The sequence below is a fragment of the Genypterus blacodes genome, unplaced genomic scaffold (assembly GCF_046128005.1).
Source record: "Genypterus blacodes isolate CSIRO-AG114 ecotype Tasmania unplaced genomic scaffold, CSIRO-AGI_Gbla_v1 ptg000111l_1, whole genome shotgun sequence".
NCBI lineage: Eukaryota > Metazoa > Chordata > Actinopteri > Ophidiiformes > Ophidiidae > Genypterus > Genypterus blacodes.
In genome coordinates this window covers 5,504,114-5,531,373 of record NW_027466915.1, presented here as the reverse complement: position 1 = coordinate 5,531,373, position 27,260 = coordinate 5,504,114, and positions in this window count along the sequence as shown.

Genomic DNA, 27,260 nt, shown 5'->3' with positions numbered 1-27,260 from the left:
AGGAAGGAGTTAGAGTGTTCAAATTTTTAGACGCAGCATCCAGGCTGCAATGGCTTCAATTTGTGTTATTTTGGGGCAAAGTGGGGAATATTGAATTTTTGGTGAAAATGTTGACCCCGCGGTCAATGTTTTTTTCAGCTGAGGAGAACTTGAAACGCCCATATCTTGGGCAAGGAAGGAGTGAGAGAGCTTAAATTTCAGACGCAGCATCCAGGCAGAAATGGCATCAATTTGTGTTATTTTGGGGCAAATTGGGGAATATTGAATTTTTGGTGAAAATGTTGACCCCGCGGTCAATGTTTTTTTCAGCTGAGGAGAACTTGAAACGCCCATATCTTGGATAAGGAAGGAGTGAGAGAGCTCACATTTCAGACACAGCATCCAGGCTGCAATGGCTTCAATTTGTGTTATTTTGGGGCAAAGTGGGGAATATTGAATTTTTTGTGAAAATGTTGACCCCGCGGTCAATGTATTTTTCAGCTGAGGAGAACTTGAAACGTCCATATCTTTGATAAGGAAGGAGTGAGAGAGCTCACATTTCAGACACAGCATCCAGGCTGCAATGGGATGAATTTGTGTTATTTTGGGGCAAATTGGGGAATATTGATTTTTTTGTGAAAAAGTTGACCCCGCGGTCAATGTTTTTTTCAGCTGAGGAGATAACTTGAAACGCCCGTATCTTGGGCAAGGAAGGAGTTAGAGTGTTCAAATTTTTAGACGCAGCATCCAGGCTGCAATGGCTTCAATTTGTGTTATTTTGGGGCAAATTGGGGAATATTGATTTTTTGGTGAAAATGTTGATCCCGCGGTCAATGTTTTTTTCAGCTGAGGAGAACTTGAAACGCCCATATCTTGGGCAAGGAAGGAGTGAGAGAGCTTAAATTTCAGACGCAGCATCCAGGCAGAAATGGCATCAATTTGTGTTATTTTGGGGCAAATTGGGGAATATTGAATTTTTGGTGAAAGTGTTGACCTCGCGGTCAATGTTTTTTTCAGCTGAGGAGAACTTGAAACGCCCATATCTTGGATAAGGAAGGAGTGAGAGAGCTCACATTTCAGACACAGCATCCAGGCTGCAATGGGATGAATTTGTGTTATTTTGGGGCAAATTGGGGAATATTGAATTTTTGGTGAAAATGTTGACCCCGCGGTCAATGTTTTTTTCAGCTGAGGAGAACTTGAAACGCCCATATCTTGGGCAAGGAAGGAGTGAGAGAGCTCACATTTCAGACACAGCATCCAGGCTGCAATGGCTTCAATTTGTGTTATTTTGTGGCAAAGTGGGGAATATTGAATTTTTGGTGAAAATGTTGACCCCGCGGTCAATGTTTTTTTCAGCTGGGGAGAACTTGAAACGCCCATATCTTGGGCAAGGAAGGAGTGAGAGAGCTTAAATTTCAGACGCAGCATCCAGGCAGAAATGGCATCAATTTGTGTTATTTTGGGGCAAATTGGGGAATATTGAATTTTTGGTGAAAGTGTTGACCTCGCGGTCAATGTTTTTTTCAGCTGAGGAGATAACTTGAAACGCCCGTATCTTGGGCAAGGAAGGAGTTAGAGTGTTAAAATTTTTAGACGCAGCATCCAGGCTGCAATGGCTTCAATTTGTGTTATTTTGGGGCAAAGTGGGGAATATTGAATTTTTGGTGAAAATGTTGACCCCGCGGTCAATGTTTTTTTCAGCTGAGGAGATAACTTGAAACGCCCGTATCTTGGGCAAGGAAGGAGTGAGAGAGCTCACATTTCAGACACAGCATCCAGGCTGCAATGGCTTCAATTTGTGTTATTTTGGGGCAAAGTGGGGAATATTGAATTTTTGGTGAAAATGTTGACCCCGCGGTCAATGTTTTTTTCAGCTGAGGAGAACTTGAAACGCCCATATCTTGGATAAGGAAGGAGTGAGAGAGCTCACATTTCAGACACAGCATCCAGGCTGCAATGGGATGAATTTGTGTTATTTTGGGGCAAATTGGGGAATATTGAATTTTTGGTGAAAATGTTGACCCCGCGGTCAATGTTTTTTTCAGCTGAGGAGAACTTGAAACGCCTATATCTTGGATAAGGAAGGAGTGAGAGAGCTCACATTTCAGACACAGCATCCAGGCTGCAATGGGATGAATTTGTGTTATTTTGGGGCAAATTGGGGAATATTGAATTTTTGGTGAAAATGTTGACCCCGCGGTCAATGTTTTTTTCAGCTGAGGAGATAACTTGAAACGCCCGTATCTTGGGCAAGGAAGGAGTTAGAGTGTTCAAATTTTTAGACGCAGCATCCAGGCTGCAATGGCTTCAATTTGTGTTATTTTGGGGCAAATTGGGGAATATTGAATTTTTGGTGAAAATGTTGACCCCGCGGTCAATGTTTTTTTCAGCTGAGGAGAACTTGAAACGCCCATATCTTGGGCAAGGAAGGAGTTAGAGTGTTCAAATTTTTAGACGCAGCATCCAGGCTGCAATGGCTTCAATTTGTGTTATTTTGGGGCAAATTGGGGAATATTGATTTTTTGGTGAAAATGTTGATCCCGCGGTCAATGTTTTTTTCAGCTGAGGAGAACTTGAAACGCCCATATCTTGGATAAGGAAGGAGTGAGAGAGCTCACATTTCAGACACAGCATCCAGGCTGCAATGGCTTCAATTTGTGTCATTTTGGGGCAAATTGGGGAATATTGAATTTTTTGTGAAAATGTTGACCCCGCGGTCAATGTTTTTTTCAGCTGAGGAGATAACTTGAAACGCCCATATCTTGGGCAAGGAAGGAGTGAGAGAGCTTAAATTTCAGACGCAGCATCCAGGCAGAAATGGCATCAATTTGTGTTATTTTGGGGCAAATTGGGGAATATTGAATTTTTGGTGAAAGTGTTGACCTCGCGGTCAATGTTTTTTTCAGCTGAGGAGAACTTGAAACGCCCATATCTTGGGCAAGGAAGGAGTGAGAGAGCTTAAATTTCAGACGCAGCATCCAGGCTGCAATGGCTTCAATTTGTGTCATTTTGGGGCAAATTGGGGAATATTGAATTTTTTGTGAAAATGTTGACCCCGCGGTCAATGTTTTTTTCAGCTGAGGAGAACTTGAAACGCCCATATCTTGGATAAGGAAGGAGTGAGAGAGCTCACATTTCAGACACAGCATCCAGGCTGCAATGGCTTCAATTTGTGTCATTTTGGGGCAAATTGGGGAATATTGAATTTTTTGTGAAAATGTTGACCCCGCGGTCAATGTTTTTTTCAGCTGAGGAGAACTTGAAACGCCCATATCTTGGGCAAGGAAGGAGTTAGAGTGTTCAAATTTTTAGACGCAGCATCCAGGCTGCAATGGCTTCAATTTGTGTTATTTTGGGGCAAATTGGGGAATATTGATTTTTTGGTGAAAATGTTGATCCCGCGGTCAATGTTTTTTTCAGCTGAGGAGAACTTGAAACGCCCATATCTTGGATAAGGAAGGAGTGAGAGAGCTCACATTTCAGACACAGCATCCAGGCTGCAATGGCTTCAATTTGTGTCATTTTGGGGCAAATTGGGGAATATTGAATTTTTTGTGAAAATGTTGACCCCGCGGTCAATGTTTTTTTCAGCTGAGGAGATAACTTGAAACGCCCGTATCTTGGGCAAGGAAGGAGTGAGAGAGCTCACATTTCAGACACAGCATCCAGGCTGCAATGGCTTCAATTTGTGTTATTTTGGGGCAAAGTGGGGAATATTGAATTTTTGGTGAAAATGTTGACCCCGCGGTCAATGTATTTTTCAGCTGAGGAGAACTTGAAACGCCCATATTTTGGATGAGGAAGGAGTGAGAGAGCTCACATTTCAGACACAGCATCCAGGCAGCAATGGCTTCAATTTGTGTCATTTTGGGGCAAATTGGGGAATATTGAATTTTTGGTGAAAATGTTGACCCCGCGGTCAACGTGTTTTTTCAACTGGAGAAAACTTGAAACGCCATATCTTGGACAAGGAAGGAGTGAGAGAGCTCACATTTCAGACACAGCATCCAGGCTGCAATGGCTTCAATTTGTGTTATTTTGGGGCAAATTGGGGAATATTGAATTTTTGGTGAAAATGTTGACCCCGCGGTCAACGTGTTTTTTCAACTGGAGAAAACTTGAAACGCCCATATCTTGGATAAGGAAGGAGTGAGAGAGCTCACGTTTCAGACACAGCATCCAGGCTGCAATGGCTTCAATTTGTGTTATTTTGGGGCAAAGTGGGTAATATTGAATTTTTGGTGAAAATGTTGACCCCGCGGTCAATGTTTTTTTCAGCTGAGGAGATAACTTGAAACGCCCGTATCTTGGGCAAGGAAGGAGTGAGAGAGCTCACATTTCAGACACAGCATCCAGGCTGCAATGGATTCAATTTGTGTTATTTTGGGGCAAAGTGGGGAATATTGAATTTTTGGTGAAAATGTTGACCCCGCGGTCAATGTTTTTTTCAGCTGAGGAGAACTTGAAACGCCCATATCTTGGATAAGGAAGGAGTGAGAGAGCTCACATTTCAGACACAGCATCCAGGCTGCAATGGGATGAATTTGTGTTATTTTGGGGCAAATTGGGGAATATTGAATTTTTGGTGAAAATGTTGACCCCGCGGTCAATGTTTTTTTCAGCTGAGGAGAACTTGAAACGCCCATATCTTGGGCAAGGAAGGAGTGAGAGAGCTCACATTTCAGACACAGCATCCAGGCTGCAATGGCTTCAATTTGTGTTATTTTGGGGCAAAGTGGGGAATATTGAATTTTTGGTGAAAATGTTGACCCCGCGGTCAATGTTTTTTTCAGCTGGGGAGAACTTGAAACGCCCATATCTTGGGCAAGGAAGGAGTGAGAGAGCTTAAATTTCAGACGCAGCATCCAGGCAGAAATGGCATCAATTTGTGTTATTTTGGGGCAAATTGGGGAATATTGAATTTTTGGTGAAAGTGTTGACCTCGCGGTCAATGTTTTTTTCAGCTGAGGAGATAACTTGAAACGCCCGTATCTTGGGCAAGGAAGGAGTTAGAGTGTTAAAATTTTTAGACGCAGCATCCAGGCTGCAATGGCTTCAATTTGTGTCATTTTGGGGCAAATTGGGGAATATTGAATTTTTTGTGAAAATGTTGACCCCGCGGTCAATGTTTTTTTCAGCTGAGGAGAACTTGAAATGCCCATATCTTGGATAAGGAAGGAGTGAGAGAGCTCACATTTCAGACACAGCATCCAGGCTGCAATTGGATGAATTTGTGTTATTTTGGGGCAAATTGGGGAATATTGAATTTTTGGTGAAAAAGTTGACCCCGCGGTCAATGTTTTTTTTAGCTGAGGAGAACTTGAAACGCCCATATCTTGGATAAGGAAGGAGTGAGAGAGCTCACATTTCAGACACAGCATCCAGGCAGCAATGGCTTCAATTTGTGTCATTTTGGGGCAAATTGGGGAATATTGAATTTTTGGTGAAAATGTTGACCCCGCGGTCAACGTGTTTTTTCAACTGGAGAAAACTTGAAACGCCATATCTTGGACAAGGAAGGAGTGAGAGAGCTCACATTTCAGACACAGCATCCAGGCTGCAATGGCTTCAATTTGTGTTATTTTGGGGCAAATTGGGGAATATTGAATTTTTGGTGAAAATGTTGACCCCGCGGTCAACGTGTTTTTTCAACTGGAGAAAACTTGAAACGCCCATATCTTGGATAAGGAAGGAGTGAGAGAGCTCACGTTTCAGACACAGCATCCAGGCTGCAATGGCTTCAATTTGTGTTATTTTGGGGCAAAGTGGGGAATATTGAATTTTTGGTGAAAATGTTGACCCCGCGGTCAATGTTTTTTTCAGCTGAGGAGATAACTTGAAACGCCCGTATCTTGGGCAAGGAAGGAGTGAGAGAGCTCACATTTCAGACACAGCATCCAGGCTGCAATGGATTCAATTTGTGTTATTTTGGGGCAAAGTGGGGAATATTGAATTTTTGGTGAAAATGTTGACCCCGCGGTCAATGTTTTTTTCAGCTGAGGAGAACTTGAAACGCCCATATCTTGGATAAGGAAGGAGTGAGAGAGCTCACATTTCAGACACAGCATCCAGGCTGCAATGGGATGAATTTGTGTTATTTTGGGGCAAATTGGGGAATATTGAATTTTTGGTGAAAATGTTGACCCCGCGGTCAATGTTTTTTTCAGCTGAGGAGAACTTGAAACGCCCATATCTTGGGCAAGGAAGGAGTGAGAGAGCTCACATTTCAGACACAGCATCCAGGCTGCAATGGCTTCAATTTGTGTTATTTTGTGGCAAAGTGGGGAATATTGAATTTTTGGTGAAAATGTTGACCCCGCGGTCAATGTTTTTTTCAGCTGGGGAGAACTTGAAACGCCCATATCTTGGGCCAGGAAGGAGTGAGAGAGCTTAAATTTCAGACGCAGCATCCAGGCAGAAATGGCATCAATTTGTGTTATTTTGGGGCAAAGTGGGGAATATTGAATTTTTGGTGAAAATGTTGACCCCGCGGTCAATGTTTTTTTCAGCTGAGGAGAACTTGAAACGCCCATATCTTGGATAAGGAAGGAGTGAGAGAGCTCACATTTCAGACGCAGCATCCAGGCAGAAATGGCATCAATTTGTGTTATTTTGGGGCAAATTGGGGAATATTGAATTTTTGGTGAAAATGTTGACCCCGCGGTCAATGTATTTTTCAGCTGAGGAGAACTTGAAACGTCCATATCTTTGATAAGGAAGGAGTGAGAGAGCTCACATTTCAGACACAGCATCCAGGCTGCAATGGGATGAATTTGTGTTATTTTGGGGCAAATTGGGGAATATTGATTTTTTTGTGAAAAAGTTGACCCCGCGGTTAATGTTTTTTTCAGCTGAGGAGATAACTTGAAACGCCCGTATCTTGGGCAAGGAAGGAGTTAGAGTGTTCAAATTTTTAGACGCAGCATCCAGGCTGCAATGGCTTCAATTTGTGTTATTTTGGGGCAAATTGGGGAATATTGAATCTTTGGTGAAAATGTTGACCCCGCGGTCAATGTATTTTTCAGCTGAGGAGAACTTGAAACGCCCATATTTTGGATGAGGAAGGAGTGAGAGAGCTCACATTTCAGACACAGCATCCAGGCAGCAATGGCTTCAATTTGTGTCATTTTGGGGCAAATTGGGGAATATTGAATTTTTGGTGAAAATGTTGACCCCGCGGTCAACGTGTTTTTTCAACTGGAGAAAACTTGAAACGCCATATCTTGGACAAGGAAGGAGTGAGAGAGCTCACATTTCAGACACAGCATCCAGGCTGCAATGGCTTCAATTTGTGTTATTTTGGGGCAAATTGGGGAATATTGAATTTTTGGTGAAAATGTTGACCCCGCGGTCAACGTGTTTTTTCAACTGGAGAAAACTTGAAACGCCCATATCTTGGATAAGGAAGGAGTGAGAGAGCTCACGTTTCAGACACAGCATCCAGGCTGCAATGGCTTCAATTTGTGTTATTTTGGGGCAAAGTGGGTAATATTGAATTTTTGGTGAAAATGTTGACCCCGCGGTCAATGTTTTTTTCAGCTGAGGAGATAACTTGAAACGCCCGTATCTTGGGCAAGGAAGGAGTGAGAGAGCTCACATTTCAGACACAGCATCCAGGCTGCAATGGATTCAATTTGTGTTATTTTGGGGCAAAGTGGGGAATATTGAATTTTTGGTGAAAATGTTGACCCCGCGGTCAATGTTTTTTTCAGCTGAGGAGAACTTGAAACGCCCATATCTTGGATAAGGAAGGAGTGAGAGAGCTCACATTTCAGACACAGCATCCAGGCTGCAATGGGATGAATTTGTGTTATTTTGGGGCAAATTGGGGAATATTGAATTTTTGGTGAAAATGTTGACCCCGCGGTCAATGTTTTTTTCAGCTGAGGAGAACTTGAAACGCCCATATCTTGGGCAAGGAAGGAGTGAGAGAGCTCACATTTCAGACACAGCATCCAGGCTGCAATGGCTTCAATTTGTGTTATTTTGGGGCAAAGTGGGGAATATTGAATTTTTGGTGAAAATGTTGACCCCGCGGTCAATGTTTTTTTCAGCTGGGGAGAACTTGAAACGCCCATATCTTGGGCAAGGAAGGAGTGAGAGAGCTTAAATTTCAGACGCAGCATCCAGGCAGAAATGGCATCAATTTGTGTTATTTTGGGGCAAATTTGGGAATATTGAATTTTTGGTGAAAGTGTTGACCTCGCGGTCAATGTTTTTTTCAGCTGAGGAGAACTTGAAACGCCCATATCTTGGATAAGGAAGGAGTGAGAGAGCTCACATTTCAGACACAGCATCCAGGCTGCAATGGGATGAATTTGTGTTATTTTGGGGCAAATTGGGGAATATTGAATTTTTGGTGAAAATGTTGACCCCGCGGTCAATGTTTTTTTCAGCTGAGGAGAACTTGAAACGCCCATATCTTGGGCAAGGAAGGAGTGAGAGAGCTCACATTTCAGACACAGCATCCAGGCTGCAATGGCTTCAATTTGTGTTATTTTGGGGCAAAGTGGGGAATATTGAATTTTTGGTGAAAATGTTGACCCCGCGGTCAATGTTTTTTTCAGCTGGGGAGAACTTGAAACGCCCATATCTTGGGCAAGGAAGGAGTGAGAGAGCTTAAATTTCAGACGCAGCATCCAGGCAGAAATGGCATCAATTTGTGTTATTTTGGGGCAAATTGGGGAATATTGAATTTTTGGTGAAAGTGTTGACCTCGCGGTCAATGTTTTTTTCAGCTGAGGAGATAACTTGAAACGCCCGTATCTTGGGCAAGGAAGGAGTTAGAGTGTTAAAATTTTTAGACGCAGCATCCAGGCTGCAATGGCTTCAATTTGTGTCATTTTGGGGCAAATTGGGGAATATTGAATTTTTTGTGAAAATGTTGACCCCGCGGTCAATGTTTTTTTCAGCTGAGGAGAACTTGAAATGCCCATATCTTGGATAAGGAAGGAGTGAGAGAGCTCACATTTCAGACACAGCATCCAGGCTGCAATTGGATGAATTTGTGTTATTTTGGGGCAAATTGGGGAATATTGAATTTTTGGTGAAAAAGTTGACCCCGCGGTCAATGTTTTTTTTAGCTGAGGAGAACTTGAAACGCCCATATCTTGGATAAGGAAGGAGTGAGAGAGCTCACATTTCAGACACAGCATCCAGGCAGCAATGGCTTCAATTTGTGTCATTTTGGGGCAAATTGGGGAATATTGAATTTTTGGTGAAAATGTTGACCCCGCGGTCAACGTGTTTTTTCAACTGGAGAAAACTTGAAACGCCATATCTTGGACAAGGAAGGAGTGAGAGAGCTCACATTTCAGACACAGCATCCAGGCTGCAATGGCTTCAATTTGTGTTATTTTGGGGCAAATTGGGGAATATTGAATTTTTGGTGAAAATGTTGACCCCGCGGTCAACGTGTTTTTTCAACTGGAGAAAACTTGAAACGCCCATATCTTGGATAAGGAAGGAGTGAGAGAGCTCACGTTTCAGACACAGCATCCAGGCTGCAATGGCTTCAATTTGTGTTATTTTGGGGCAAAGTGGGGAATATTGAATTTTTGGTGAAAATGTTGACCCCGCGGTCAATGTTTTTTTCAGCTGAGGAGATAACTTGAAACGCCCGTATCTTGGGCAAGGAAGGAGTGAGAGAGCTCACATTTCAGACACAGCATCCAGGCTGCAATGGATTCAATTTGTGTTATTTTGGGGCAAAGTGGGGAATATTGAATTTTTGGTGAAAATGTTGACCCCGCGGTCAATGTTTTTTTCAGCTGAGGAGAACTTGAAACGCCCATATCTTGGATAAGGAAGGAGTGAGAGAGCTCACATTTCAGACACAGCATCCAGGCTGCAATGGGATGAATTTGTGTTATTTTGGGGCAAATTGGGGAATATTGAATTTTTGGTGAAAATGTTGACCCCGCGGTCAATGTTTTTTTCAGCTGAGGAGAACTTGAAACGCCCATATCTTGGGCAAGGAAGGAGTGAGAGAGCTCACATTTCAGACACAGCATCCAGGCTGCAATGGCTTCAATTTGTGTTATTTTGTGGCAAAGTGGGGAATATTGAATTTTTGGTGAAAATGTTGACCCCGCGGTCAATGTTTTTTTCAGCTGGGGAGAACTTGAAACGCCCATATCTTGGGCCAGGAAGGAGTGAGAGAGCTTAAATTTCAGACGCAGCATCCAGGCAGAAATGGCATCAATTTGTGTTATTTTGGGGCAAAGTGGGGAATATTGAATTTTTGGTGAAAATGTTGACCCCGCGGTCAATGTTTTTTTCAGCTGAGGAGATAACTTGAAACGCCCGTATCTTGGGCAAGGAAGGAGTGAGAGAGCTCACATTTCAGACACAGCATCCAGGCTGCAATGGCTTCAATTTGTGTTATTTTGGGGCAAAGTGGGGAATATTGAATTTTTGGTGAAAATGTTGACCCCGCGGTCAATGTTTTTTTCAGCTGAGGAGAACTTGAAACGCCCATATCTTGGATAAGGAAGGAGTGAGAGAGCTCACATTTCAGACGCAGCATCCAGGCAGAAATGGCATCAATTTGTGTTATTTTGGGGCAAATTGGGGAATATTGAATTTTTGGTGAAAATGTTGACCCCGCGGTCAATGTATTTTTCAGCTGAGGAGAACTTGAAACGTCCATATCTTTGATAAGGAAGGAGTGAGAGAGCTCACATTTCAGACACAGCATCCAGGCTGCAATGGGATGAATTTGTGTTATTTTGGGGCAAATTGGGGAATATTGATTTTTTTGTGAAAAAGTTGACCCCGCGGTTAATGTTTTTTTCAGCTGAGGAGATAACTTGAAACGCCCGTATCTTGGGCAAGGAAGGAGTTAGAGTGTTCAAATTTTTAGACGCAGCATCCAGGCTGCAATGGCTTCAATTTGTGTTATTTTGGGGCAAATCGGGGAATATTGAATTTTTGGTGAAAATGTTGACCCCGCGGTCAATGTATTTTTCAGCTGAGGAGAACTTGAAACGCCCATATTTTGGATGAGGAAGGAGTGAGAGAGCTCACATTTCAGACACAGCATCCAGGCAGCAATGGCTTCAATTTGTGTCATTTTGGGGCAAATTGGGGAATATTGAATTTTTGGTGAAAATGTTGACCCCGCGGTCAACGTGTTTTTTCAACTGGAGAAAACTTGAAACGCCATATCTTGGACAAGGAAGGAGTGAGAGAGCTCACATTTCAGACACAGCATCCAGGCTGCAATGGCTTCAATTTGTGTTATTTTGGGGCAAATTGGGGAATATTGAATTTTTGGTGAAAATGTTGACCCCGCGGTCAACGTGTTTTTTCAACTGGAGAAAACTTGAAACGCCCATATCTTGGATAAGGAAGGAGTGAGAGAGCTCACGTTTCAGACACAGCATCCAGGCTGCAATGGCTTCAATTTGTGTTATTTTGGGGCAAAGTGGGTAATATTGAATTTTTGGTGAAAATGTTGACCCCGCGGTCAATGTTTTTTTCAGCTGAGGAGATAACTTGAAACGCCCGTATCTTGGGCAAGGAAGGAGTGAGAGAGCTCACATTTCAGACACAGCATCCAGGCTGCAATGGATTCAATTTGTGTTATTTTGGGGCAAAGTGGGGAATATTGAATTTTTGGTGAAAATGTTGACCCCGCGGTCAATGTTTTTTTCAGCTGAGGAGAACTTGAAACGCCCATATCTTGGATAAGGAAGGAGTGAGAGAGCTCACATTTCAGACACAGCATCCAGGCTGCAATGGGATGAATTTGTGTTATTTTGGGGCAAATTGGGGAATATTGAATTTTTGGTGAAAATGTTGACCCCGCGGTCAATGTTTTTTTCAGCTGAGGAGAACTTGAAACGCCCATATCTTGGGCAAGGAAGGAGTGAGAGAGCTCACATTTCAGACACAGCATCCAGGCTGCAATGGCTTCAATTTGTGTTATTTTGGGGCAAAGTGGGGAATATTGAATTTTTGGTGAAAATGTTGACCCCGCGGTCAATGTTTTTTTCAGCTGGGGAGAACTTGAAACGCCCATATCTTGGGCAAGGAAGGAGTGAGAGAGCTTAAATTTCAGACGCAGCATCCAGGCAGAAATGGCATCAATTTGTGTTATTTTGGGGCAAATTTGGGAATATTGAATTTTTGGTGAAAGTGTTGACCTCGCGGTCAATGTTTTTTTCAGCTGAGGAGATAACTTGAAACGCCCGTATCTTGGGCAAGGAAGGAGTTAGAGTGTTAAAATTTTTAGACGCAGCATCCAGGCTGCAATGGCTTCAATTTGTGTCATTTTGGGGCAAATTGGGGAATATTGAATTTTTTGTGAAAATGTTGACCCCGCGGTCAATGTTTTTTTCAGCTGAGGAGAACTTGAAATGCCCATATCTTGGATAAGGAAGGAGTGAGAGAGCTCACATTTCAGACACAGCATCCAGGCTGCAATTGGATGAATTTGTGTTATTTTGGGGCAAATTGGGGAATATTGAATTTTTGGTGAAAAAGTTGACCCCGCGGTCAATGTTTTTTTTAGCTGAGGAGAACTTGAAACGCCCATATCTTGGATAAGGAAGGAGTGAGAGAGCTCACATTTCAGACACAGCATCCAGGCAGCAATGGCTTCAATTTGTGTCATTTTGGGGCAAATTGGGGAATATTGAATTTTTGGTGAAAATGTTGACCCCGCGGTCAACGTGTTTTTTCAACTGGAGAAAACTTGAAACGCCATATCTTGGACAAGGAAGGAGTGAGAGAGCTCACATTTCAGACACAGCATCCAGGCTGCAATGGCTTCAATTTGTGTTATTTTGGGGCAAATTGGGGAATATTGAATTTTTGGTGAAAATGTTGACCCCGCGGTCAACGTGTTTTTTCAACTGGAGAAAACTTGAAACGCCCATATCTTGGATAAGGAAGGAGTGAGAGAGCTCACGTTTCAGACACAGCATCCAGGCTGCAATGGCTTCAATTTGTGTTATTTTGGGGCAAAGTGGGGAATATTGAATTTTTGGTGAAAATGTTGACCCCGCGGTCAATGTTTTTTTCAGCTGAGGAGATAACTTGAAACGCCCGTATCTTGGGCAAGGAAGGAGTGAGAGAGCTCACATTTCAGACACAGCATCCAGGCTGCAATGGATTCAATTTGTGTTATTTTGGGGCAAAGTGGGGAATATTGAATTTTTGGTGAAAATGTTGACCCCGCGGTCAATGTTTTTTTCAGCTGAGGAGAACTTGAAACGCCCATATCTTGGATAAGGAAGGAGTGAGAGAGCTCACATTTCAGACACAGCATCCAGGCTGCAATGGGATGAATTTGTGTTATTTTGGGGCAAATTGGGGAATATTGAATTTTTGGTGAAAATGTTGACCCCGCGGTCAATGTTTTTTTCAGCTGAGGAGAACTTGAAACGCCTATATCTTGGATAAGGAAGGAGTGAGAGAGCTCACATTTCAGACACAGCATCCAGGCTGCAATGGGATGAATTTGTGTTATTTTGGGGCAAATTGGGGAATATTTAATTTTTGGTGAAAATGTTGACCCCGCGGTCAATGTTTTTTTCAGCTGAGGAGAACTTGAAACGCCCATATCTTGGGCAAGGAAGGAGTTAGAGTGTTCAAATTTTTAGACGCAGCATCCAGGCTGCAATGGCTTCAATTTGTGTTATTTTGGGGCAAAGTGGGGAATATTGAATTTTTGGTGAAAATGTTGACCCCGCGGTCAATGTTTTTTTCAGCTGAGGAGAACTTGAAACGCCCATTTCTTGGGCAAGGAAGGAGTGAGAGAGCTTAAATTTCAGACGCAGCATCCAGGCAGAAATGGCATCAATTTGTGTTATTTTGGGGCAAATTGGGGAATATTGAATTTTTGGTGAAAATGTTGACCCCGCGGTCAATGTTTTTTTCAGCTGAGGAGAACTTGAAACGCCCATATCTTGGATAAGGAAGGAGTGAGAGAGCTCACATTTCAGACACAGCATCCAGGCTGCAATGGCTTCAATTTGTGTTATTTTGGGGCAAAGTGGGGAATATTGAATTTTTTGTGAAAATGTTGACCCCGCGGTCAATGTATTTTTCAGCTGAGGAGAACTTGAAACGTCCATATCTTTGATAAGGAAGGAGTGAGAGAGCTCACATTTCAGACACAGCATCCAGGCTGCAATGGGATGAATTTGTGTTATTTTGGGGCAAATTGGGGAATATTGATTTTTTTGTGAAAAAGTTGACCCCGCGGTTAATGTTTTTTTCAGCTGAGGAGATAACTTGAAACGCCCGTATCTTGGGCAAGGAAGGAGTTAGAGTGTTCAAATTTTTAGACGCAGCATCCAGGCTGCAATGGCTTCAATTTGTGTTATTTTGGGGCAAATTGGGGAATATTGAATTTTTGGTGAAAATGTTGACCCCGCGGTCAATGTTTTTTTCAGCTGAGGAGAACTTGAAACGCCCATATCTTGGGCAAGGAAGGAGTTAGAGTGTTCAAATTTTTAGACGCAGCATCCAGGCTGCAATGGCTTCAATTTGTGTTATTTTGGGGCAAATTGGGGAATATTGATTTTTTGGTGAAAATGTTGATCCCGCGGTCAATGTTTTTTTCAGCTGAGGAGAACTTGAAACGCCCATATCTTGGGCAAGGAAGGAGTGAGAGAGCTTAAATTTCAGACGCAGCATCCAGGCAGAAATGGCATCAATTTGTGTTATTTTGGGGCAAATTGGGGAATATTGAATTTTTGGTGAAAGTGTTGACCTCGCGGTCAATGTTTTTTTCAGCTGAGGAGAACTTGAAACGCCCATATCTTGGGCAAGGAAGGAGTGAGAGAGCTTAAATTTCAGACGCAGCATCCAGGCTGCAATGGCTTCAATTTGTGTCATTTTGGGGCAAATTGGGGAATATTGAATTTTTTGTGAAAATGTTGACCCCGCGGTCAATGTTTTTTTCAGCTGAGGAGAACTTGAAACGCCCATATCTTGGATAAGGAAGGAGTGAGAGAGCTCACATTTCAGACACAGCATCCAGGCTGCAATGGCTTCAATTTGTGTCATTTTGGGGCAAATTGGGGAATATTGAATTTTTTGTGAAAATGTTGACCCCGCGGTCAATGTTTTTTTCAGCTGAGGAGAACTTGAAACGCCCATATCTTGGGCAAGGAAGGAGTTAGAGTGTTCAAATTTTTAGACGCAGCATCCAGGCTGCAATGGCTTCAATTTGTGTTATTTTGGGGCAAATTGGGGAATATTGATTTTTTGGTGAAAATGTTGATCCCGCGGTCAATGTTTTTTTCAGCTGAGGAGAACTTGAAACGCCCATATCTTGGATAAGGAAGGAGTGAGAGAGCTCACATTTCAGACACAGCATCCAGGCTGCAATGGCTTCAATTTGTGTCATTTTGGGGCAAATTGGGGAATATTGAATTTTTTGTGAAAATGTTGACCCCGCGGTCAATGTTTTTTTCAGCTGAGGAGATAACTTGAAACGCCCGTATCTTGGGCAAGGAAGGAGTGAGAGAGCTCACATTTCAGACACAGCATCCAGGCTGCAATGGCTTCAATTTGTGTTATTTTGGGGCAAAGTGGGGAATATTGAATTTTTGGTGAAAATGTTGACCCCGCGGTCAATGTATTTTTCAGCTGAGGAGAACTTGAAACGCCCATATTTTGGATGAGGAAGGAGTGAGAGAGCTCACATTTCAGACACAGCATCCAGGCAGCAATGGCTTCAATTTGTGTCATTTTGGGGCAAATTGGGGAATATTGAATTTTTGGTGAAAATGTTGACCCCGCGGTCAACGTGTTTTTTCAACTGGAGAAAACTTGAAACGCCATATCTTGGACAAGGAAGGAGTGAGAGAGCTCACATTTCAGACACAGCATCCAGGCTGCAATGGCTTCAATTTGTGTTATTTTGGGGCAAATTGGGGAATATTGAATTTTTGGTGAAAATGTTGACCCCGCGGTCAACGTGTTTTTTCAACTGGAGAAAACTTGAAACGCCCATATCTTGGGCAAGGAAGGAGTGAGAGAGCTTAAATTTCAGACGCAGCATCCAGGCTGCAATGGCTTCAATTTGTGTCATTTTGGGGCAAATTGGGGAATATTGAATTTTTTGTGAAAATGTTGACCCCGCGGTCAATGTTTTTTTCAGCTGAGGAGAACTTGAAACGCCCATATCTTGGATAAGGAAGGAGTGAGAGAGCTCACATTTCAGACACAGCATCCAGGCTGCAATGGCTTCAATTTGTGTCATTTTGGGGCAAATTGGGGAATATTGAATTTTTTGTGAAAATGTTGACCCCGCGGTCAATGTTTTTTTCAGCTGAGGAGAACTTGAAACGCCCATATCTTGGGCAAGGAAGGAGTTAGAGTGTTCAAATTTTTAGACGCAGCATCCAGGCTGCAATGGCTTCAATTTGTGTTATTTTGGGGCAAAGTGGGGAATATTGAATTTTTGGTGAAAATGTTGATCCCGCGGTCAATGTTTTTTTCAGCTGAGGAGAACTTGAAACGCCCATATCTTGGATAAGGAAGGAGTGAGAGAGCTCACATTTCAGACACAGCATCCAGGCTGCAATGGCTTCAATTTGTGTCATTTTGGGGCAAATTGGGGAATATTGAATTTTTTGTGAAAATGTTGACCCCGCGGTCAATGTTTTTTTCAGCTGAGGAGATAACTTGAAACGCCCGTATCTTGGGCAAGGAAGGAGTGAGAGAGCTCACATTTCAGACACAGCATCCAGGCTGCAATGGCTTCAATTTGTGTTATTTTGGGGCAAAGTGGGGAATATTGAATTTTTGGTGAAAATGTTGACCCCGCGGTCAATGTATTTTTCAGCTGAGGAGAACTTGAAACGCCCATATTTTGGATGAGGAAGGAGTGAGAGAGCTCACATTTCAGACACAGCATCCAGGCAGCAATGGCTTCAATTTGTGTCATTTTGGGGCAAATTGGGGAATATTGAATTTTTGGTGAAAATGTTGACCCCGCGGTCAACGTGTTTTTTCAACTGGAGAAAACTTGAAACGCCATATCTTGGACAAGGAAGGAGTGAGAGAGCTCACATTTCAGACACAGCATCCAGGCTGCAATGGCTTCAATTTGTGTTATTTTGGGGCAAATTGGGGAATATTGAATTTTTGGTGAAAATGTTGACCCCGCGGTCAACGTGTTTTTTCAACTGGAGAAAACTTGAAACGCCCATATCTTGGGCAAGGAAGGAGTGAGAGAGCTTAAATTTCAGACGCAGCATCCAGGCTGCAATGGCTTCAATTTGTGTCATTTTGGGGCAAATTGGGGAATATTGAATTTTTTGTGAAAATGTTGACCCCGCGGTCAATGTTTTTTTCAGCTGAGGAGAACTTGAAACGCCCATATCTTGGATAAGGAAGGAGTGAGAGAGCTCACATTTCAGACACAGCATCCAGGCTGCAATGGCTTCAATTTGTGTCATTTTGGGGCAAATTGGGGAATATTGAATTTTTTGTGAAAATGTTGACCCCGCGGTCAATGTTTTTTTCAGCTGAGGAGAACTTGAAACGCCCATATCTTGGGCAAGGAAGGAGTTAGAGTGTTCAAATTTTTAGACGCAGCATCCAGGCTGCAATGGCTTCAATTTGTGTTATTTTGGGGCAAATTGGGGAATATTGATTTTTTGGTGAAAATGTTGATCCCGCGGTCAATGTTTTTTTCAGCTGAGGAGAACTTGAAACGCCCATATCTTGGATAAGGAAGGAGTGAGAGAGCTCACATTTCAGACACAGCATCCAGGCTGCAATGGCTTCAATTTGTGTCATTTTGGGGCAAATTGGGGAATATTGAATTTTTTGTGAAAATGTTGACCCCGCGGTCAATGTTTTTTTCAGCTGAGGAGATAACTTGAAACGCCCGTATCTTGGGCAAGGAAGGAGTGAGAGAGCTCACATTTCAGACACAGCATCCAGGCTGCAATGGCTTCAATTTGTGTTATTTTGGGGCAAAGTGGGGAATATTGAATTTTTGGTGAAAATGTTGACCCCGCGGTCAATGTATTTTTCAGCTGAGGAGAACTTGAAACGCCCATATTTTGGATGAGGAAGGAGTGAGAGAGCTCACATTTCAGACACAGCATCCAGGCAGCAATGGCTTCAATTTGTGTCATTTTGGGGCAAATTGGGGAATATTGAATTTTTGGTGAAAATGTTGACCCCGCGGTCAACGTGTTTTTTCAACTGGAGAAAACTTGAAACGCCATATCTTGGACAAGGAAGGAGTGAGAGAGCTCACATTTCAGACACAGCATCCAGGCTGCAATGGCTTCAATTTGTGTTATTTTGGGGCAAATTGGGGAATATTGAATTTTTGGTGAAAATGTTGACCCCGCGGTCAACGTGTTTTTTCAACTGGAGAAAACTTGAAACGCCCATATCTTGGATAAGGAAGGAGTGAGAGAGCTCACGTTTCAGACACAGCATCCAGGCTGCAATGGCTTCAATTTGTGTTATTTTGGGGCAAAGTGGGTAATATTGAATTTTTGGTGAAAATGTTGACCCCGCGGTCAATGTTTTTTTCAGCTGAGGAGATAACTTGAAACGCCCGTATCTTGGGCAAGGAAGGAGTGAGAGAGCTCACATTTCAGACACAGCATCCAGGCTGCAATGGATTCAATTTGTGTTATTTTGGGGCAAAGTGGGGAATATTGAATTTTTGGTGAAAATGTTGACCCCGCGGTCAATGTTTTTTTCAGCTGAGGAGAACTTGAAACGCCCATATCTTGGATAAGGAAGGAGTGAGAGAGCTCACATTTCAGACACAGCATCCAGGCTGCAATGGGATGAATTTGTGTTATTTTGGGGCAAATTGGGGAATATTGAATTTTTGGTGAAAATGTTGACCCCGCGGTCAATGTTTTTTTCAGCTGAGGAGAACTTGAAACGCCCATATCTTGGGCAAGGAAGGAGTGAGAGAGCTCACATTTCAGACACAGCATCCAGGCTGCAATGGCTTCAATTTGTGTTATTTTGGGGCAAAGTGGGGAATATTGAATTTTTGGTGAAAATGTTGACCCCGCGGTCAATGTTTTTTTCAGCTGGGGAGAACTTGAAACGCCCATATCTTGGGCAAGGAAGGAGTGAGAGAGCTTAAATTTCAGACGCAGCATCCAGGCAGAAATGGCATCAATTTGTGTTATTTTGGGGCAAATTGGGGAATATTGAATTTTTGGTGAAAGTGTTGACCTCGCGGTCAATGTTTTTTTCAGCTGAGGAGATAACTTGAAACGCCCGTATCTTGGGCAAGGAAGGAGTTAGAGTGTTAAAATTTTTAGACGCAGCATCCAGGCTGCAATGGCATCAATTTGTGTTATTTTGGGGCAAATTGGGGAATATTGAATTTTTGGTGAAAGTGTTGACCTCGCGGTCAATGTTTTTTTCAGCTGAGGAGATAACTTGAAACGCCCGTATCTTGGGCAAGGAAGGAGTGAGAGAGCTCACATTTCAGACACAGCATCCAGGCTGCAATGGCTTCAATTTGTGTTATTTTGGGGCAAAGTGGGGAATATTGAATTTTTGGTGAAAATGTTGACCCCGCGGTCAATGTTTTTTTCAGCTGAGGAGATAACTTGAAACGCCCGTATCTTGGGCAAGGAAGGAGTGAGAGAGCTCACATTTCAGACACAGCATCCAGGCTGCAATGGCTTCAATTTGTGTTATTTTGGGGCAAAGTGGGGAATATTGAATTTTTGGTGAAAATGTTGACCCCGCGGTCAATGTTTTTTTCAGCTGAGGAGAACTTGAAACGCCCATATCTTGGTTAAGGAAGGAGTGAGAGAGCTCACATTTCAGACACAGCATCCAGGCTGCAATGGGATGAATTTGTGTTATTTTGGGGCAAATTGGGGAATATTGAATTTTTGGTGAAAATGTTGACCCCGCGGTCAATGTTTTTTTCAGCTGAGGAGAACTTGAAACGCCTATATCTTGGATAAGGAAGGAGTGAGAGAGCTCACATTTCAGACACAGCATCCAGGCTGCAATGGGATGAATTTGTGTTATTTTGGGGCAAATTGGGGAATATTTAATTTTTGGTGAAAATGTTGACCCCGCGGTCAATGTTTTTTTCAGCTGAGGAGAACTTGAAACGCCCATATCTTGGGCAAGGAAGGAGTTAGAGTGTTCAAATTTTTAGACGCAGCATCCAGGCTGCAATGGCTTCAATTTGTGTTATTTTGGGGCAAAGTGGGGAATATTGAATTTTTGGTGAAAATGTTGACCCCGCGGTCAATGTTTTTTTCAGCTGAGGAGAACTTGAAACGCCCATATCTTGGGCAAGGAAGGAGTGAGAGAGCTTAAATTTCAGACGCAGCATCCAGGCAGAAATGGCATCAATTTGTGTTATTTTGGGGCAAATTGGGGAATATTGAATTTTTGGTGAAAATGTTGACCCCGCGGTCAATGTTTTTTTCAGCTGAGGAGAACTTGAAACGCCCATATCTTGGATAAGGAAGGAGTGAGAGAGCTCACATTTCAGACACAGCATCCAGGCTGCAATGGCTTCAATTTGTGTTATTTTGGGGCAAAGTGGGGAATATTGAATTTTTTGTGAAAATGTTGACCCCGCGGTCAATGTATTTTTCAGCTGAGGAGAACTTGAAACGTCCATATCTTTGATAAGGAAGGAGTGAGAGAGCTCACATTTCAGACACAGCATCCAGGCTGCAATGGGATGAATTTGTGTTATTTTGGGGCAAATTGGGGAATATTGATTTTTTTGTGAAAAAGTTGACCCCGCGGTTAATGTTTTTTTCAGCTGAGGAGATAACTTGAAACGCCCGTATCTTGGGCAAGGAAGGAGTTAGAGTGTTCAAATTTTTAGACGCAGCATCCAGGCTGCAATGGCTTCAATTTGTGTTATTTTGGGGCAAATTGGGGAATATTGAATTTTTGGTGAAAATGTTGACCCCGCGGTCAATGTTTTTTTCAGCTGAGGAGAACTTGAAACGCCCATATCTTGGGCAAGGAAGGAGTTAGAGTGTTCAAATTTTTAGACGCAGCATCCAGGCTGCAATGGCTTCAATTTGTGTTATTTTGGGGCAAATTGGGGAATATTGATTTTTTGGTGAAAATGTTGATCCCGCGGTCAATGTTTTTTTCAGCTGAGGAGAACTTGAAACGCCCATATCTTGGGCAAGGAAGGAGTGAGAGAGCTTAAATTTCAGACGCAGCATCCAGGCAGAAATGGCATCAATTTGTGTTATTTTGGGGCAAATTGGGGAATATTGAATTTTTGGTGAAAGTGTTGACCTCGCGGTCAATGTTTTTTTCAGCTGAGGAGAACTTGAAACGCCCATATCTTGGGCAAGGAAGGAGTGAGAGAGCTTAAATTTCAGACGCAGCATCCAGGTTGCAATGGCTTCAATTTGTGTCATTTTGGGGCAAATTGGGGAATATTGAATTTTTTGTGAAAATGTTGACCCCGCGGTCAATGTTTTTTTCAGCTGAGGAGAACTTGAAACGCCCATATCTTGGATAAGGAAGGAGTGAGAGAGCTCACATTTCAGACACAGCATCCAGGCTGCAATGGCTTCAATTTGTGTCATTTTGGGGCAAATTGGGGAATATTGAATTTTTTGTGAAAATGTTGACCCCGCGGTCAATGTTTTTTTCAGCTGAGGAGAACTTGAAACGCCCATATCTTGGGCAAGGAAGGAGTTAGAGTGTTCAAATTTTTAGACGCAGCATCCAGGCTGCAATGGCTTCAATTTGTGTTATTTTGGGGCAAATTGGGGAATATTGATTTTTTGGTGAAAATGTTGATCCCGCGGTCAATGTTTTTTTCAGCTGAGGAGAACTTGAAACGCCCATATCTTGGATAAGGAAGGAGTGAGAGAGCTCACATTTCAGACACAGCATCCAGGCTGCAATGGCTTCAATTTGTGTCATTTTGGGGCAAATTGGGGAATATTGAATTTTTTGTGAAAATGTTGACCCCGCGGTCAATGTTTTTTTCAGCTGAGGAGATAACTTGAAACGCCCGTATCTTGGGCAAGGAAGGAGTGAGAGAGCTCACATTTCAGACACAGCATCCAGGCTGCAATGGCTTCAATTTGTGTTATTTTGGGGCAAAGTGGGGAATATTGAATTTTTGGTGAAAATGTTGACCCCGCGGTCAATGTATTTTTCAGCTGAGGAGAACTTGAAACGCCCATATTTTGGATGAGGAAGGAGTGAGAGAGCTCACATTTCAGACACAGCATCCAGGCAGCAATGGCTTCAATTTGTGTCATTTTGGGGCAAATTGGGGAATATTGAATTTTTGGTGAAAATGTTGACCCCGCGGTCAACGTGTTTTTTCAACTGGAGAAAACTTGAAACGCCATATCTTGGACAAGGAAGGAGTGAGAGAGCTCACATTTCAGACACAGCATCCAGGCTGCAATGGCTTCAATTTGTGTTATTTTGGGGCAAATTGGGGAATATTGAATTTTTGGTGAAAATGTTGACCCCGCGGTCAACGTGTTTTTTCAACTGGAGAAAACTTGAAACGCCCATATCTTGGGCCAGGAAGGAGTGAGAGAGCTCACATTTCAGACACAGCATCCAGGCTGCAATGGCTTCAATTTGTGTTATTTTGGGGCAAATTGGGGAATATTGAATTTTTGGTGAAAATGTTGACCCCGCGGTCAACGTGTTTTTTCAACTGGAGAAAACTTGAAACGCCCATATCTTGGGCCAGGAAGGAGTGAGAGAGCTTAAATTTCAGACGCAGCATCCAGGCAGAAATGGCATCAATTTGTGTTATTTTGGGGCAAATTGGGGAATATTGAATTTTTGGTGAAAGTGTTGACCTCGCGGTCAATGTTTTTTTCAGCTGAGGAGATAACTTGAAACGCCCGTATCTTGGGCAAGGAAGGAGTTAGATTGTTAAAATTTTTAGACGCAGCATCCAGGCTGCAATGGCTTCAATTTGTGTTATTTTGGGGCAAAGTGGGGAATATTGAATTTTTGGTGAAAATGTTGACCCCGCGGTCAATGTTTTTTTCAGCTGAGGAGATAACTTGAAACGCCCGTATCTTGGGCAAGGAAGGAGTGAGAGAGCTCACATTTCAGACACAGCATCCAGGCTGCAATGGCTTCAATTTGTGTTATTTTGGGGCAAAGTGGGGAATATTGAATTTTTGGTGAAAATGTTGACCCCGCGGTCAATGTTTTTTTCAGCTGAGGAGAACTTGAAACGCCCATATCTTGGTTAAGGAAGGAGTGAGAGAGCTCACATTTCAGACACAGCATCCAGGCTGCAATGGGATGAATTTGTGTTATTTTGGGGCAAATTGGGGAATATTGAATTTTTGGTGAAAATGTTGACCCCGCGGTCAATGTTTTTTTCAGCTGAGGAGAACTTGAAACGCCTATATCTTGGATAAGGAAGGAGTGAGAGAGCTCACATTTCAGACACAGCATCCAGGCTGCAATGGGATGAATTTGTGTTATTTTGGGGCAAATTGGGGAATATTTAATTTTTGGTGAAAATGTTGACCCCGCGGTCAATGTTTTTTTCAGCTGAGGAGAACTTGAAACGCCCATATCTTGGGCAAGGAAGGAGTTAGAGTGTTCAAATTTTTAGACGCAGCATCCAGGCTGCAATGGCTTCAATTTGTGTTATTTTGGGGCAAAGTGGGGAATATTGAATTTTTGGTGAAAATGTTGACCCCGCGGTCAATGTTTTTTTCAGCTGAGGAGAACTTGAAACGCCCATATCTTGGGCAAGGAAGGAGTGAGAGAGCTTAAATTTCAGACGCAGCATCCAGGCAGAAATGGCATCAATTTGTGTTATTTTGGGGCAAATTGGGGAATATTGAATTTTTGGTGAAAATGTTGACCCCGCGGTCAATGTTTTTTTCAGCTGAGGAGAACTTGAAACGCCCATATCTTGGATAAGGAAGGAGTGAGAGAGCTCACATTTCAGACACAGCATCCAGGCTGCAATGGCTTCAATTTGTGTTATTTTGGGGCAAAGTGGGGAATATTGAATTTTTTGTGAAAATGTTGACCCCGCGGTCAATGTATTTTTCAGCTGAGGAGAACTTGAAACGTCCATATCTTTGATAAGGAAGGAGTGAGAGAGCTCACATTTCAGACACAGCATCCAGGCTGCAATGGGATGAATTTGTGTTATTTTGGGGCAAATTGGGGAATATTGATTTTTTTGTGAAAAAGTTGACCCCGCGGTTAATGTTTTTTTCAGCTGAGGAGATAACTTGAAACGCCCGTATCTTGGGCAAGGAAGGAGTTAGAGTGTTCAAATTTTTAGACGCAGCATCCAGGCTGCAATGGCTTCAATTTGTGTTATTTTGGGGCAAATTGGGGAATATTGAATTTTTGGTGAAAATGTTGACCCCGCGGTCAATGTATTTTTCAGCTGAGGAGAACTTGAAACGCCCATATTTTGGATGAGGAAGGAGTGAGAGAGCTCACATTTCAGACACAGCATCCAGGCAGCAATGGCTTCAATTTGTGTCATTTTGGGGCAAATTGGGGAATATTGAATTTTTGGTGAAAATGTTGACCCCGCGGTCAACGTGTTTTTTCAACTGGAGAAAACTTGAAACGCCATATCTTGGACAAGGAAGGAGTGAGAGAGCTCACATTTCAGACACAGCATCCAGGCTGCAATGGCTTCAATTTGTGTTATTTTGGGGCAAATTGGGGAATATTGAATTTTTGGTGAAAATGTTGACCCCGCGGTCAACGTGTTTTTTCAACTGGAGAAAACTTGAAACGCCCATATCTTGGATAAGGAAGGAGTGAGAGAGCTCACGTTTCAGACACAGCATCCAGGCTGCAATGGCTTCAATTTGTGTTATTTTGGGGCAAAGTGGGTAATATTGAATTTTTGGTGAAAATGTTGACCCCGCGGTCAATGTTTTTTTCAGCTGAGGAGATAACTTGAAACGCCCGTATCTTGGGCAAGGAAGGAGTGAGAGAGCTCACATTTCAGACACAGCATCCAGGCTGCAATGGATTCAATTTGTGTTATTTTGGGGCAAAGTGGGGAATATTGAATTTTTGGTGAAAATGTTGACCCCGCGGTCAATGTTTTTTTCAGCTGAGGAGAACTTGAAACGCCCATATCTTGGATAAGGAAGGAGTGAGAGAGCTCACATTTCAGACACAGCATCCAGGCTGCAATGGGATGAATTTGTGTTATTTTGGGGCAAATTGGGGAATATTGAATTTTTGGTGAAAATGTTGACCCCGCGGTCAATGTTTTTTTCAGCTGAGGAGAACTTGAAACGCCCATATCTTGGGCAAGGAAGGAGTGAGAGAGCTCACATTTCAGACACAGCATCCAGGCTGCAATGGCTTCAATTTGTGTTATTTTGGGGCAAAGTGGGGAATATTGAATTTTTGGTGAAAATGTTGACCCCGCGGTCAATGTTTTTTTCAGCTGGGGAGAACTTGAAACGCCCATATCTTGGGCAAGGAAGGAGTGAGAGAGCTTAAATTTCAGACGCAGCATCCAGGCAGAAATGGCATCAATTTGTGTTATTTTGGGGCAAATTTGGGAATATTGAATTTTTGGTGAAAGTGTTGACCTCGCGGTCAATGTTTTTTTCAGCTGAGGAGATAACTTGAAACGCCCGTATCTTGGGCAAGGAAGGAGTTAGAGTGTTAAAATTTTTAGACGCAGCATCCAGGCTGCAATGGCTTCAATTTGTGTCATTTTGGGGCAAATTGGGGAATATTGAATTTTTTGTGAAAATGTTGACCCCGCGGTCAATGTTTTTTTCAGCTGAGGAGAACTTGAAATGCCCATATCTTGGATAAGGAAGGAGTGAGAGAGCTCACATTTCAGACACAGCATCCAGGCTGCAATTGGATGAATTTGTGTTATTTTGGGGCAAATTGGGGAATATTGAATTTTTGGTGAAAGTGTTGACCTCGCGGTCAATGTTTTTTTCAGCTGAGGAGATAACTTGAAACGCCCGTATCTTGGGCAAGGAAGGAGTTAGATTGTTAAAATTTTTAGACGCAGCATCCAGGCTGCAATGGCTTCAATTTGTGTTATTTTGGGGCAAAGTGGGGAATATTGAATTTTTGGTGAAAATGTTGACCCCGCGGTCAATGTTTTTTTCAGCTGAGGAGATAACTTGAAACGCCCGTATCTTGGGCAAGGAAGGAGTGAGAGAGCTCACATTTCAGACACAGCATCCAGGCTGCAATGGCTTCAATTTGTGTTATTTTGGGGCAAAGTGGGGAATATTGAATTTTTGGTGAAAATGTTGACCCCGCGGTCAATGTTTTTTTCAGCTGAGGAGAACTTGAAACGCCCATATCTTGGTTAAGGAAGGAGTGAGAGAGCTCACATTTCAGACACAGCATCCAGGCTGCAATGGGATGAATTTGTGTTATTTTGGGGCAAATTGGGGAATATTGAATTTTTGGTGAAAATGTTGACCCCGCGGTCAATGTTTTTTTCAGCTGAGGAGAACTTGAAACGCCTATATCTTGGATAAGGAAGGAGTGAGAGAGCTCACATTTCAGACACAGCATCCAGGCTGCAATGGGATGAATTTGTGTTATTTTGGGGCAAATTGGGGAATATTTAATTTTTGGTGAAAATGTTGACCCCGCGGTCAATGTTTTTTTCAGCTGAGGAGAACTTGAAACGCCCATATCTTGGGCAAGGAAGGAGTTAGAGTGTTCAAATTTTTAGACGCAGCATCCAGGCTGCAATGGCTTCAATTTGTGTTATTTTGGGGCAAAGTGGGGAATATTGAATTTTTGGTGAAAATGTTGACCCCGCGGTCAATGTTTTTTTCAGCTGAGGAGAACTTGAAACGCCCATATCTTGGGCAAGGAAGGAGTGAGAGAGCTTAAATTTCAGACGCAGCATCCAGGCAGAAATGGCATCAATTTGTGTTATTTTGGGGCAAATTGGGGAATATTGAATTTTTGGTGAAAATGTTGACCCCGCGGTCAATGTTTTTTTCAGCTGAGGAGAACTTGAAACGCCCATATCTTGGATAAGGAAGGAGTGAGAGAGCTCACATTTCAGACACAGCATCCAGGCTGCAATGGCTTCAATTTGTGTTATTTTGGGGCAAAGTGGGGAATATTGAATTTTTTGTGAAAATGTTGACCCCGCGGTCAATGTATTTTTCAGCTGAGGAGAACTTGAAACGTCCATATCTTTGATAAGGAAGGAGTGAGAGAGCTCACATTTCAGACACAGCATCCAGGCTGCAATGGGATGAATTTGTGTTATTTTGGGGCAAATTGGGGAATATTGATTTTTTTGTGAAAAAGTTGACCCCGCGGTTAATGTTTTT